The sequence below is a fragment of the Balaenoptera acutorostrata genome, chromosome 20, assembly GCF_949987535.1.
Source record: "Balaenoptera acutorostrata chromosome 20, mBalAcu1.1, whole genome shotgun sequence".
Classification (NCBI taxonomy): domain Eukaryota; kingdom Metazoa; phylum Chordata; class Mammalia; order Artiodactyla; family Balaenopteridae; genus Balaenoptera; species Balaenoptera acutorostrata.
In genome coordinates, this window is record NC_080083.1 from 13135563 (window position 1) to 13149715 (window position 14153).

Sequence of the window (14153 nt, forward strand, 5' to 3'; positions counted from 1 at the left end):
TCCAATCCATGAATATGGGATGTCTCTCCATTTACTTAGGTCTTGTTTAATTTCTTTCAGCAGTGTTTTGTAATTTTCCTTATAATCTTTCATCACCTTGGTTAAATTTATTCCTAAGTATTTTATTCTTTTTGATGCTATTGTAAATGGAATTGTTTTCTTAATTTCCTTCTCTGATTATTAACTTTTAGTGTATAGAATGCAACTGATTTTAATGCACTGATTTTTTCTTCTGCCACTTTGCTGAGCTTATTAGCTCTAACAGGTTTGCATGTGTGTGTGTGTGTGTGCGTGCACGTGCGTGCGTGTATAATCTTTAGAGTTTTCTACATTTAAGACCATATCATCTGCAAATAGAGATATTTTTACTTCTTCCTGTCCAATTTCAATGCTTTCTATTTCTTTTTCTTTTTTTTTTTTTAAAGTTTTACTTGATTTTATTTATTTATTTATTTATTTATTTATTTATTTATTTATTTATTTATTTTTGGCTGTGTTGGGTCTTCGGTTCGTGCGAGGGCTTTCTCCAGTTGCGGCAAGCGGGGGCCACTCTTCATCGCGGTGCGGGGACCGCTCTTCATCGCGGTGCGCGGGCCTTTCTCTATCGCGGCCCCTCCCGTCGCGGGGCACAGGCTCCAGACGCGCAGGCTCAGCAATTGTGGCTCACGGGCCCAGCTGCTCCGCGGCATGTGGGATCTTCCCAGACCAGGGCTCGAACCCGTGTCCCCTGCATCAGCAGGCAGACTCCCAACCACTGCGCCACCAGGGAAGCCCCTATTTCTTTTTCTTATCTAATTGTTCTGGCTAAGACTTTGGGTCCTAAGTTGAAATAGAAGTAGTGAAAGCAGGAATCCTTGTCTTTTTCCTTATCTTAAGGGAAAAGCTTTTAGTCTTTCACCACTATGAGTATGAGTATGATGTCAGTATGAGTATGATGTCAGCTGTGGGTTTTACATTTATGGTCATTACCATGTTGAGGAAGTTTCTTTTCATTCATAATTTGTTGAGTGTTTTCTCATGAAAGGATATTGAATTTTGTCAAGTGCTTTTTTCTGCAACAATTGAGGTGATCAGGTAGTTTTTTTTTTTCCCCCTTCATTTAAAAAAAATGGTGTATTACATTAACTGATTTTTATATGTTGAACCATCCTTGCCTTCCAGGAATAAATCTCAGCTGGTTATGGTGTATAATCTTTTAAATATGCTGCTGAATTTTATTTGCTAGTATCTTATCAAGGATTTTTACATCAATATTCGTAAGGGATATTAGTAGGTTTATATCTATTGTAATGTCTTTGGCTTTGTTATCAGAGTAATGCTGACTACATACAATGAGTTTGGAAGTGTTTCTTATGTTTGTTCACAATGTTCAGGCTTTCCAGTTGTACTTAGAAAGAACAACAGGGAAAAGTACACCTACTCCATTTTTCCAGAAATGAAAGTTAGGACAATCCTTTTTTATGAAGGATGTGTCATGTCCCTGGTCCCTGGGCACTAATGCCCAGTACTCCTCAGTCATTGTAGCCCAAGATGTTCTGATTGGAATTACAATTATTCTTTTATTGTGCATTAAGGTTATTTCTAATATTTCATTAAAATATAGAATATGATGAAAATTCTTGAACATAAATCTTTGCTGCATTGAACTAGTTATTTCCTTAAGACAGGAAATATCTTATTCTAATCCAAAGATTAGGATTACTAGGCCAAAAAGTGCATACTTTTTTTAAGACTCTTAATGCACATGTAAAGTTACTTTTTAGAAAGGCAGTGCCAATGGCTTCACTCCCCCTTAAAACACTGAGCATTATCAATTTTTTCAAAACAAAGATTCTCTTTCATTCATTACAGAATAATCAGGAAACAAACATGCAAACAAATAAACAAAAAGACAAGGAACATGAAAATAAATCCTCTCACACAGGAACAACCTCTTTTTCTGTCTTGGTATCTATCTTTCCATAAACATTTTTGTTTGTTTGTTTGTTTTTATTTTTATTTTTGGCTGCATTGGGTCTTTGTTGCTGCGCATGGGCTTTCTCTAATTGCGGCGAGCGGGGGCTACTCTTCGTTGCGGTGCATGGGCTTCTCATTGCGGTGGCTTCTCTTGTTGCAGAGCACAGGCTCTAGGTGCGCGGGCTTCAGTAGCTGCAACACGTGGGCTCAGTAGTTGTGGCGCACAGGCTTAGTTGCTCTGCGGCATGTGGGATCTTCCTGGACCAGGGATCGTACCCGTGACCCCTGCATTGGCAGGCATATTCTTAACCACTGCGCTGCCCATGAGCTTTTCATTGTAGTTATATAGTTACATTTGCATATGTATTTTATTTTTAAAAAATTTAATCATACCACATATGCTGTTTTGTAGCCTGCTTTTTCAATTCAGCAATATATCATAACTATCTTTCTATGTCAATAGACAAATTTCTACAACATATATATATATTTTTTGGCTGTGTCGCATAGCTTGTGGGATCTCAATTCCAGGACCAGGGATTGAACCTGGGCCACGGCAGTAAAAGCCCAGAATCCTAACCACTAGGCTACCAGGAAACTCCCAACATTATATATATATTTTTTTTTTTCCCAACATTATCTTTTTAAAACAAACATTACTATCTTATAGTCCCTGTGAATCAGGAGTTTGAAAGCAAGTTGACGGGGCAGTTCTGGCTTGGGGTCTCTCAAAAGGCTGCAATCAAAATGTCAGCTGGGGCCATACAGCACCGTTTCAAATAACTGTTGTACTAGTACTCTTCTGGTTGCAAGGGACAAATACAAATTGAAATAACTAAGGCAAAAAGAGGAATGTATTGGCTCGCATAACCAACCATAGAAAAGGTAGGAATGAAGGACTAGAACAATAGATGTGAGTTTTTCCAGAATTCACTTTTCAGCCTCTTGTCAGTGCCTCCTTCTGTGTGTCCAATCCATTCTCTCAGATTGGCTTCTTCAAAACATTTGGAGAAATGGCAACCCATAGTGCCTATGCTCACACCCATTGCAAACGTTCCGCTACATGACTGTACTATTTTTTTTTAATTTATTTAATTTATTTTATTTTTGGCTGCGTAGGGTCTTTGTTACTACACGCAGGCTTTCTCTAGTCGCAGCGAGCTGGGGCTACTCTTCGTTGTGGTGCGTGGGCTTCTCATTGCAGTGGCTTCTCTTGTTGCGGAGCATGGACTCTAGGCGCGCAGGCTTCAGTAGTTGTGGCTCGCGGGCTCTTGAGTGCAGGCTCAGTAGTGGCACACGGGCTTAGTTGCTCCGCGGCATGTGGGATCTTCCCGGACCAGGGCTCGAACCCGTGTCCCCTGAATTGGCAGGCAGATTCTTAACCACTGCGCCACCAGGGAAGCCCATGATTGTACTTTAATACATGGATATCCAGTAATATATTAAGAACTTCTACAAACCAACAATTAAGAGACAACCCAACTCACATTTTTATACTTGAAAAAATTTAAACATAGCACAGGAATGATTGATTCCTTGAAAGTTGGAAAGAATTTTTTCATGAAACTATCTGTGCATAGCACTTTTTTGAGTAGTTCTTTGACAAGGACCTCAATTTCTCCTGTGATCATTGGTGTTTTAGGTTTTTTGATTTTGTTTTGTTTTGTTTTGTTTTTTGGCTGTGCTGCATGGCTTGTGGGATCTTATTAGTTCCCTGACCAGGGATTGAACCTGTGCCCTTGGCAATGAAAGCATGGAGTCCTAACCACTGGACCATCAGGGAACTCCCAGTATTTTAGGTTTTCATCTTTTCCTAGAGCCTTTTTTTCTTTTGGTAAATAATACTTTTCTCTCTTCATCAGATTTTCAAAATTTTGACATAGAATTATATAGAGTAGACTCATATTTAAAATAAATCTTAGGGGCTTCCCTGGTGGCACAGTGGTTGGGAATCTGCCTGCCAATGCGGGGGACACGGGTTCGAGCCCTGGTCCAGAAGGATGCCACATGCCGCGGAACAACTGGGCCCGTGTGCCACAGCTGCTGAGCCTGCGCTCTAGAGCCTGTGAGCCACAGCTACCAAGCCCGTGTGCTGCAACTACTGAAGCCCGTGCGCCTAGAGTCCATGCTCCGCAGCAAGAGATGCCACCGCAATGAGAAGCTGGTGCACCGCAACGAAGGGTGGCCCCCGCTCGCCACAACTAGAGAAAGCCCACACACAGCAACGAAAACCCAACACAGCCAAAAAGAAAATAAATAAATTTGAAAATAATAAAATAAATCTTAGCTGGGATTTTGATTGGGATTTCATCAAATGTATACCTAAAATTTGGAAGAATTGATATCTTAATTTTAGCCTTCCAATCTATTAAAAATGGTACATATCTCTATACATATTTGTATCTTCTTTAACTTCTCTCAGTAGTTTTCAGTTAGAAGAAATTACATATCTTTCATTAGATTTTGTCCTCCATATGGTGTTTTTGATGCTGTTATAAAGGCTGTTTTTGTTTTGCAATTGCTTAATGTGAGTATACAGAAATAGAATTGATTTGTGTATATTGACCTTGTATTTTATGATCTGCATTTATTAGTTCATTCATTTAGCTAATTCATGTATTAGCTCTAATAGGGCTTTTCTGGGTAGATTCCATAGTGTTTTCTACATGCACAATCATGTCATCTGCAAATAATAACAGTTTTGCTTCTTCTGTCTAATCATTATGCCTTGTTTCCACTATTAGGAGAAAATAGTTCACCATTAAGTACAATGTCAGCTGAAGTTTGTTTTAGATTTATTTATTTATTTATTTATTTATTTTTGGATGCGTTGGGTCTTCATTGCTGCACGCGGGCTTTCTCTAGTTGCGGCGAGCGGGGGCTACTCTTCATTGTGGTGCGTGGGCTTCTCATTGAGGTGGCTTCTCTGTTGCAGAGCACAGGCTTCTAGGTGCACAGGCTTCAGTCGTTGTGGCTCGCGGGCTCTAGCGCACAGGCTCAGTAGTTGTGGCGCATGGGCTTAGTTGCTTCGCGGCATGTTAGATCTTCACGGACCAGGGCTCGAACCCGTGTCCCCTGCATTGGCAGGCGGATTCTTAACCACTGTGCCACCAGGGAAGTCCCGGCAGGCGGATTCTTAACCACTGTGGCACCAGGGAAGTCCCAACTGAGGATTGTTTTAGATGCTCTGTAGCAGATTGAAAAAGTTCCCTTCCATTTCTGATTTGCTGAGGTTTTTCAAAATTATAAATATATAGTTTCGAATTTTGTCAATTTTTTTTTTTATCTATTGAGATGATCATATTTTCTCCTTTATTTTGCTAATGAGGTGAATTACATTGATTACTTTTTAAAATGTTAAACCAGTGTTGCATTCCTAGTATGAACTCCACTTGGTACTCTAAATATTTTGTTTTGTTTGAACTTTTTACCATGTGCATATATATTTATTAAAAATTAATCACTTAAAAAAATTTAATGTATACAACTGTAAATGAGCGGGGCTAGCTCTGGGCATTTACCCTAAGGAAAAACAGGACAAATGCACAAGCATGTGTCTATTCAAGGATGTTCATTGTTGCTTTTTTTTTTTAATACTATCAAAAAAAATTATAAACAACCCAAATAGCCACCATTAAGGAAGTGGTAAATAGATTAATTTATACTCAGGCAATGGCATAGTAGTCGGCCATTAAAACTCATAACTTATGTCCATATATGAGCATAGAAATATGATTAAGATAGCTTACCAATTTAAAAAGAAGGTAACAAACCATATGTGTAGAGTGACCCCAGTTTTTAAACACATACACACACACACCAAGAAAGAGATCTAGAAGACCGAGGTAGATAAATAGAAATATTGACATGGGGAAATCTACAAGGCATATAATTAAGTGAAAAAAAAAGTCAAAAAAAAAAATCAAGTTGCAGGACAGTACATATAGTATAATCCCATTTATGGCAAAACAAAAACAAAAAAAATATATTGTATATAAATATACAGTTTTGTGTGTCAGGGTTCTTTGCTGGCAAGCAACACAAACTGATTGGCTAATTTAAGAAAACAACAGGAAGAGTTTATTGAGTAATTAGGGATCCCCCAGAGACTTAAGGAAAATGTGAAGAATCAGGTCTCAGGAAAAACAGAAACAGCCCTAGAGAGCCGGCAAGAAGCAAACCTGTGGTAGGCCCCTCATGTTACCACTCTTAGAATGAACACACTCATATAATGTTTTCGTTTTCCAAACCAATATTCAAATTACAGGGAAAGAGAGTTTTTTTGTTTTGTTTTGTGTTGTTTTAACTTTTTTGGGGGGGGGTTATTTTTATTTATGGCTATGTTGGGTCATCGTTTCTGTGTGAGGGCTTTCTCTAGTTGCGGCAAGTGGGGGCCACTCTTCATCGCGGTGCGCGGGCCTCTCACTGTCGCGGCCTCTCTTGCTGCGGAGCACAGGCTCCAAACGCGCAGGCCCAGTAAATTGTGGCTCACGGGCCTAGTTGCTCCGCGGCATGTGGGATCTTCCCAGACCAGGGCTCGAACCCGTGTCCCCTGCATTGGCAGGCAGATTCTCAACCACTGCGCCACCAGGAAAGACCCAGGAAAGAGAGTTTCGATCGGCCTAGCTTGGGGTCATGCACATGCCCACCCTTTGGCTGACGACCCAAGAGACTGTATCTAATATGGATGGTAAAATTCGAGGGCTATTTGTACACGCAAAAATGAGATGATCTCTTTGGTATACAAATACACACTTTTCTCTGGGGAGTGCATAGCCTTTCACATAAACTATGATGAAATGGCACCCCCTGGATTTGTGCGATTCAGCTGCTGTGGAAAGCAGATTTACAATACTTACTTTTGAGTTTCTATGTTATCTGAATTTTGTTACAAGGAGAATGTATTCTTGTGCTCTCTGTGCTGACTGGGGCCAGAGCTGCCTGTGGCTCCAGTCCATGACAAATGCCAACATTAGATAATGAGCCTCACACAGGAAAAATGGCAGAGCCAAGAAATAAAGAGAAGAAGGAACCTGATGGACTCTACACCCTGGGTCCAGTCATGCTTGAGGGCACTTCCATCCCTTCCCTTTTTAAGATTTAGAAGTGTGAGCCACTAACTCCTCCCCACCCCATTTTTTCTTAAATTAGTTTGAATTTGACTTGCAATTGAAAGAATTGCAAGTGGGAGTAAGGAAAGATATCAATGATATTTGTATAACCACAGTAGCAAATAAGCTTGTCAAAAATAACATTAAAAAAAAAAACAGGCCAATACCATATAGTTAAAAATTGTAAATATACAGTGAAAAGTTACCCTATGAAATGGGAGAAAATATCTACAAATCATATGTTTGATAAGGGGTTGACATCCAAAATATGTAAAGAACTCCTACAACTCAGCAATACAAAATCAGATAACTTGATTTAAAAATGGACAAAGGACTTGCATAGACATTCTCCAAAGATGATATACAAATGGCCAAGAAGCATACGAAAAAATGGGCAACATCACTAATCATCAGAGAAATGCAAAGCAAAACCACAATGAGATACCATCTCACACCTATTAGAATGGCTGCTATCAAAAACAAAAAAATAGGAAATAATAAGTGTTGTCAAGGCTGTGGAAAATTGGAACCTGGAAATTTTGCACTGTTGGTGGGATTGTATGATGCTATGGTACTATATATTGTATGGTACTATATATCATATGGTACTATAGAAAACAGTATAGTGGTTCCTCAAAAAATTAAAAATAGAAGTTCCATATGATCCAGAAATCCCACTTCTGGGTATCCGAAAAAATTGAAAACAGGGTCTCGAAGAGATATTTGCACACCCATGTTCACAGCAGCACTATTCACAATAGCCAGGAGGTGGAAGCAACCAAGATGTCCATGGCAGGATGAATGAATAAAGAATATGTGATATATACATACAATGATGTATTATTCAGGCTTAATAAAGGAAGGAAATACTGTCACATGCTACAATATGGATGAAGCATGAGGACATTGCGCTAAGTGAAATAAGCCAATCACAAGAACACAAATACCATCAAACATCCTAAAACAGTCAAATTCATAAAAACAAAGTAGAATGGTGGTTAACAGGGTCTAGGGGGAAGGAGAAAAGGAGAATAGTACCTTAATGGGTATATAGAGTTTAAGTTTTGCAAAATAAAAAAGTTTTGAAGGTCTGTTTCACAACAATGTGAATATACTAAACACTTTTGAACTATGTACTTAAAAATGGTTAACATGGAAATTTTGTTATTTGTTTTTTACCACAATAAAAACATTAGCATATCAAATCTAGAAAGCTCATTAAAATAATAACACTATAACCAAGAATGACTTATTATAGGGATGTTAGACTTGACATTTGAAAATGTATTAATATAATTCATCACACTAATTGAACTAAAACGAAAAACTATATGATCAACCCAATGGGTGCCTTTAATAAAATTCAACAAACACAATAAATATATCCAATTGAATAAGTGTCAGAAAACAACAGCCAATGTTAATTGAAAAATATTAAAGAAATTACTATTAAAGTAAGGAACAAGACAAGGATGTCATTTGTTACTACTTTAGTTACAATTGTTCTTAAAATTCTAAGCTAATGCAGGGACTTCCCTGGCGGCCCAGTGGTTAAGACTCTGTATTTCCACTGCAGGGGGCATGGGTTCGATCCCTGGTCAGGGAACTAAGATGCCATATGCCACGCAGCACAGCCAAAAAATAAATTAAAAAAAATTAAAGTTCCAAAATAAATAAATAAATAAAAATATAAAAAATAAGCTAATTTAATAAGATGAGAAAAGACGTACACAAACAGAGAAAGAGGAGACAAATTAATTTCCCCCTTCTTTAGAAGAACAAATGTTCATTAAAATATTTAAACAACGTGTAAGGTAAAAAAGTAAACATTACTCATTATTCTGTCAATTCTGTTATTTAGAGGTAATCACCTTCAATATACCCTTTTCTATGTATATTTCTGAGGTATATACTTGGATTTTGAAAAATAAAATTGGGATCATGATCTATTAATACCTTAGGACTTCCCTGGTGGTGCAGTGGTTAAGAATCCGCCTGCCAATGCAGGGAACCCGGGTTCGAGCCCTGGTCTGGGAAGATCCCACATGCCACGGAGCAACTAAGCCCGTGCACCACAACTACTGAGCCTGTGCTCCAGAGCCCGCGAGCCACAACTACCGAGCCCGTGTGCCACAGCTACTGAAGCCCGCGCGCCTAGAGTCTGTGCTCTGCAACAAGAGAAGCCACCGCAGTGAGGAGCCGGTGCACCGCAACGAAGAGTAGCCCCCTCCACCCCCCTCCCACCCCCGCTCATGGCAACTAGAGAAAGCCCGCGTGCAGCAACAAAGACCCAACGCAGCCAAAAAATAAATAAATAAATTTATTTTTAAAATAATAATAATATATTAATACCTTGCTAAATATTTTTTAAACATAACAAAATAGCATGGACTGATTTCCAGGTTGGTACTAGAGATTTACCTTATTCTCTTTAATGGCTTCACAGTATTCCATAGCATAAATGTAATATAGTTTATTTAACCATACCCTACTGATGAACTGTAAGTTGTTTGAAAATTTTTTGCGATTAAAAAAATGCTTTGATGAATAGCTGTATGCATATATCTTTGTTCACTTGTGCAGGATAGTCTTTTAGAATTGAAATTGCTAGGTCAAAGGATACACAATTTAAAAATTTTCACAGAAACTCTCATATTATCCTTCAAAAATACTAAACAAGTTACAGGCAGAGCGTTTGAGAACATCCACTTATCCGTATTTCCACCAACAATGAAATATTATAATTCTTGCCACTTTGCCCATCTGGTAAATGAAATCCCCCCTAAAGTCATAATTTGTAGATTATATGGTCATTTTCCTGGAAAAAACAAGAAAATAAACTAAATAAAGTTTAGACTAGAGAGCCGGGTATGTGTGAAGGAAAGCACTTCATACCTGGAGGAAGTGTGAATTGTACTCTGGACGGCAATTTCTCAGCATGAGTAAAAAATATTAAAAATATGCATCTCTTCTGATCCAGTAATCAAAATCCAGTATTTTTTTCCCTAGGGAAATAAGGAAATGTGCAAAGACTTAGCTACAATAATTTTTATTGATGCATGGTTTATAGCTATGAAAAACTGAAAACAACCTAAATGTCCAACAAAGAGACAAGTTAAATAAATGATGATTTGTTCATACAGTCACACATGACACACCCATTAGAAGTGATATTGTAGATTAAAATATGTTGACAAATTAATATTTTCATATTATAGTGCTCAATGAAAAACATCACAAAACAACACGTACAATACGATGCCAATAAACATGTATATATATAGTACTGTATTGTCTATCAAATTAATTTTGGTCAAATGTAATCTGCTCTAAAGGTAAATTCGTTTTGAAGCCCAGGCCAAAATACCAGTCCAAACGTAAGCTGAGCTTCCTGACATCCCAGTTGAGGTACCAGGAGTGGATGTAAATATAAAACTCAGAGATAATCCTGACATAAAAAGAAATGTCTGTTCTGGGACCTGAAAATGAGGCCTCTTAATGAAATTAACAGCTGTTTGAATGACCTCTCTCTGTCTGTTTACAAAGAACACAACGTCTGCCAGCGTATAGGATTGTTCTAAGTACCCCTGGGGACCCCACATTGCGCCTGTCATTTAGAAGCTTACCCAGTGGTTGGAAGAATCCAAACAAGATGCTTTCAGCTCAACATTGCAATGGCCCCAGCAAAAAGGAAGGCCACTGTTTGCTCTGTGACAATTCCCTGTTTTCCCAAACCATGAATCAGCCCCATTGTCCCACCCGCCTCTGTGCATCATTCATTCTGTTCATCACAGCTAATGGCAAAAACAGGAACACGGCAAAGAAACCCAGACTCTGGGCAAAGAGGAGAACACGAGACCCCAGTATTTAATTCTCTTTGTAAAGAGAGAGTCAGGATTTCACCCTGCTTCAGAGAAATAGCTGGAAATGTGTCAAAAGGCTAATTTCACGGAGAGTATCTAATTTACAAAATAATACTTGGCAGTTGACCAGCATTTTTCATCCAAAGGTGGAGGTGTTTCCAAATGTGAATGTATAAAGGTGTTCTGGGCATCACACCACATCAGACATTTCCTTTCTTCCTCCACTGGCTTCCCTTCTACCCCAGTTTCTCTCCTCACCCCTCCTCCCTGTTCCGTCCCAGTTGGAAACAAATGATAGTTTAAGCTGGGTAATACTCTCTCTTGTTCTCATTGTACAAGCTGATGTTCACTCAGCTGGCCTAACCCTTTCATGCAATTTATTTTATAAAGAATAAAAGGGGAGAAACTTTTGTCTCCCGTTTATAGCACCCATTGCCCAAAAAGTCAGCTCTCTTTTTAAATTACCATAAGTCAGTTCAAGACCATGTCTTTCTACTCCATGATAACTCAATTTACCTCCATTGTATTAGTTAGGACTCTTTGGTTGTAAGTAACAGAAACCCTTTTGAGCTAGCTTAAGGAAAAAAAAAGGGGGGGGGGGACAATTTTTAAAGGATAGAGAGGTGCTTTCATAGCACCAAAGGACAGGTAGGCAGAGAGGCCACTGAAAGGGTCTGGAACCAGGAACAGTTAAACAATCTTGAGCCCCTACCTTTCCCTCCCTGATTTATTCATTTTCTCTCTGCATATCTGCTTTTCTTTCTCCTCTGATCCACTTGACATGCAGAATGTAGCTGCTGTATAGCTCCCAGTTCACATGTTAAAATTCCAGCCAACTGCAGAATGATTATCTGTTTCAGTCCAATCCTGAATTCCCCAAAGAAAAAATCTAATCATCAACAAGGGTGGCTTGTCCCCCTCTGGCACAAACAGCCAGGGCCAAGGAGGCAGAGTCAGGTGGTAGCAAAACGGTTCCTAAGGGCCCACTCCAATGATGTGATATGTGGGTGTGCTTCCCAGGGAAAAGGGGGTGGCTAGTGGGCTGAAGAAATTACTGAAAACCTATGCCAAATCAGTTTATTGCTTTGATACTGAATTATTTATTAACAGATTTTTTTTTCTTGTTGAAGCTCAGGAATATCCTTCTAAAAATATTTCTAATTACATTTTTTAAAATAAATTTATTTATTCATTTATTTAATTTTTGGCTGCATTGGGTCTTCGCTGCTGCACGCGGGCTTTCTCTAGTTGCAGTGAGCGGGGTCTACTCTTTGTTGCGGGGCGCAGGCTTCTCATTTTGGTGGCTTCTCTTGTTGCAGAGCACAGACTCTAGACGCGCGGGCTTCAGTAGCTGTGGCACACGGGCTTCAGTAGTTGTGGCTCGCGGGCTCTAGAGCACAGGATCAGTAGTTGTGGCGCACGGGCTTAGTTGCTCCGCGGCATGTGGGATCTTCCCAGACCAGGGCTCGAACCCATGTCCCCTGCATTGGCAGGCGGATTCTTAACCACTGCGCCACCAGGGAAGCCCATCTAATTACATTTTTATACAATGAAGTTTTCATGACCATGGCCAGTTCACATAGCAGGGTTGAGACACATGACCACTTCTCATGGGTAGTGCAAATGGCAGTCCTCCTGGATCCCAGTTGCACCAAATCTCTTAGCTTTTCCAGTTTTCAAAGACCAGTAAGCTCCAGATTAAGTAGTGAGTACTGACTTTTGCTTCCAGTGCTCCTGAGGACTGGGCAGATTTATGGGAATAACTTGGATCTTGGAAAAGGCAGCTCAGTGTTTACTGATGAAGGTCGATAATGTATTGAAAATACCACCGAAAGCTTTGTCATCTTGGCCGAATGCTTAGCTTCTCTGGGTCTCTTCTTCTGTAAAATAGGAGTAATAATATTTTTATTCCTACCTCTCAGGGTCGATTGTGGGTCAGAGAGAGTATATAATCAAAAGTACTTTGTGGGGACTTCCCTGGTGGTGCAGTGGTTAAGACCCAGTGCAGCCATAAATAAATAAATAAATAATAAATTAATTAAAAAAAAGAAAAAACACTATAATGAGATACCACACCACATACCTACCAGAATAGCTAAAATAAAAATACATTGACAGGATGGGACAGGGAGGGTGGGAGGGAGACGCAAGAGGGAGGGGATATGGGGATATATGTATACATATAGCTGATTCAATTTGTTATACAGCAGAAACTAACACAACATTGTAAAGCAATTATACTCCAATAAAGATGTTAAAAAAAATAAAAATAAAAATACATTGACAATACCAAATGTTATAGAGTATACAGAACAACTTGAACTCTCATGCATGCTGGTGGAAATGCAAAAATGGTATAGCTTCTTTGAAAAACAGATAAACAATTTAAAGTAGTTAAACATACATTTACCGTTTAACCCAGAAACTGCACTCCTAGGTATTTACCCAGAGAAATAAAAACACAGGTCTGGGGCTTCCCTGGTGGCGCAGTGGTTGAGAATCTGCCTGCTAATGCAGGGACACGGGTTCGAGCCCTGGTCTAGGAAGATCCCACGTGCCGTGGAGCAACTAGGCCCGTGAGCCACAACTACTGAGCCTGCACGTCTGGAGCCTGTGCTCCGCAACAAGAGAGGCCGCGATAGTGAAGAGGCCCGCGCACCGCGATGAAGAGTGGCCCCCGCTTGCCGCAACTAGAGAAAGCCCTCGCACAGAAACGAAGACCCAACACAGCCATAAATAAATAAATAAATAAATAAACCCAAAGTTTCAAAAAAAAAAAAAAAAAAAAGAAGGTGATACTTGTCCTGGGGTCAGAAACTAAAGAAGAAAAAAAAACAAAAAAAACACACCACAGCTCTGCACAAAGACCTGTATGCAAATGCCTACAGCAGCATTATTCATAAATGCCAAAAACTGAAAACAAGTGGTCATCAACTGTGAATGGATAAAAATACATGTGGTATAGCCAATCAATGGAATACTATTCAGCAACAAAAAGGAGCAAATTCTTGATACACTGTCATGGATGGATGAATTTTGAATAAATTGTGCTGACTGAAAGAAACCAGGCTCCAATGATTCCATTTGTATGACATTATGGAAAAGTCAAAACTATAAGGACAGAAATTGGATCATCAGTTGCCATGGGCTAGGGGTAAGAGTTTGGGATAGACTGCAAAGGAGCACAAGGGGACTTTTGGGGTCATGGTACTGCTCTATCTTG

At 39.4% G+C, this 14153-nt stretch overlaps 1 non-coding gene across 1 annotated transcript; it reads right to left on the bottom strand.

The window, feature by feature from the left end:
- Positions 1-3666: 3666 nt before the first annotated feature.
- Positions 3667-3739, bottom strand: TRNAL-CAA (transfer RNA leucine (anticodon CAA)). The gene has a single exon. It is a non-coding gene; the product is annotated as a tRNA-Leu (tRNA).
- Positions 3740-14153: the final 10414 nt, after the last annotated feature.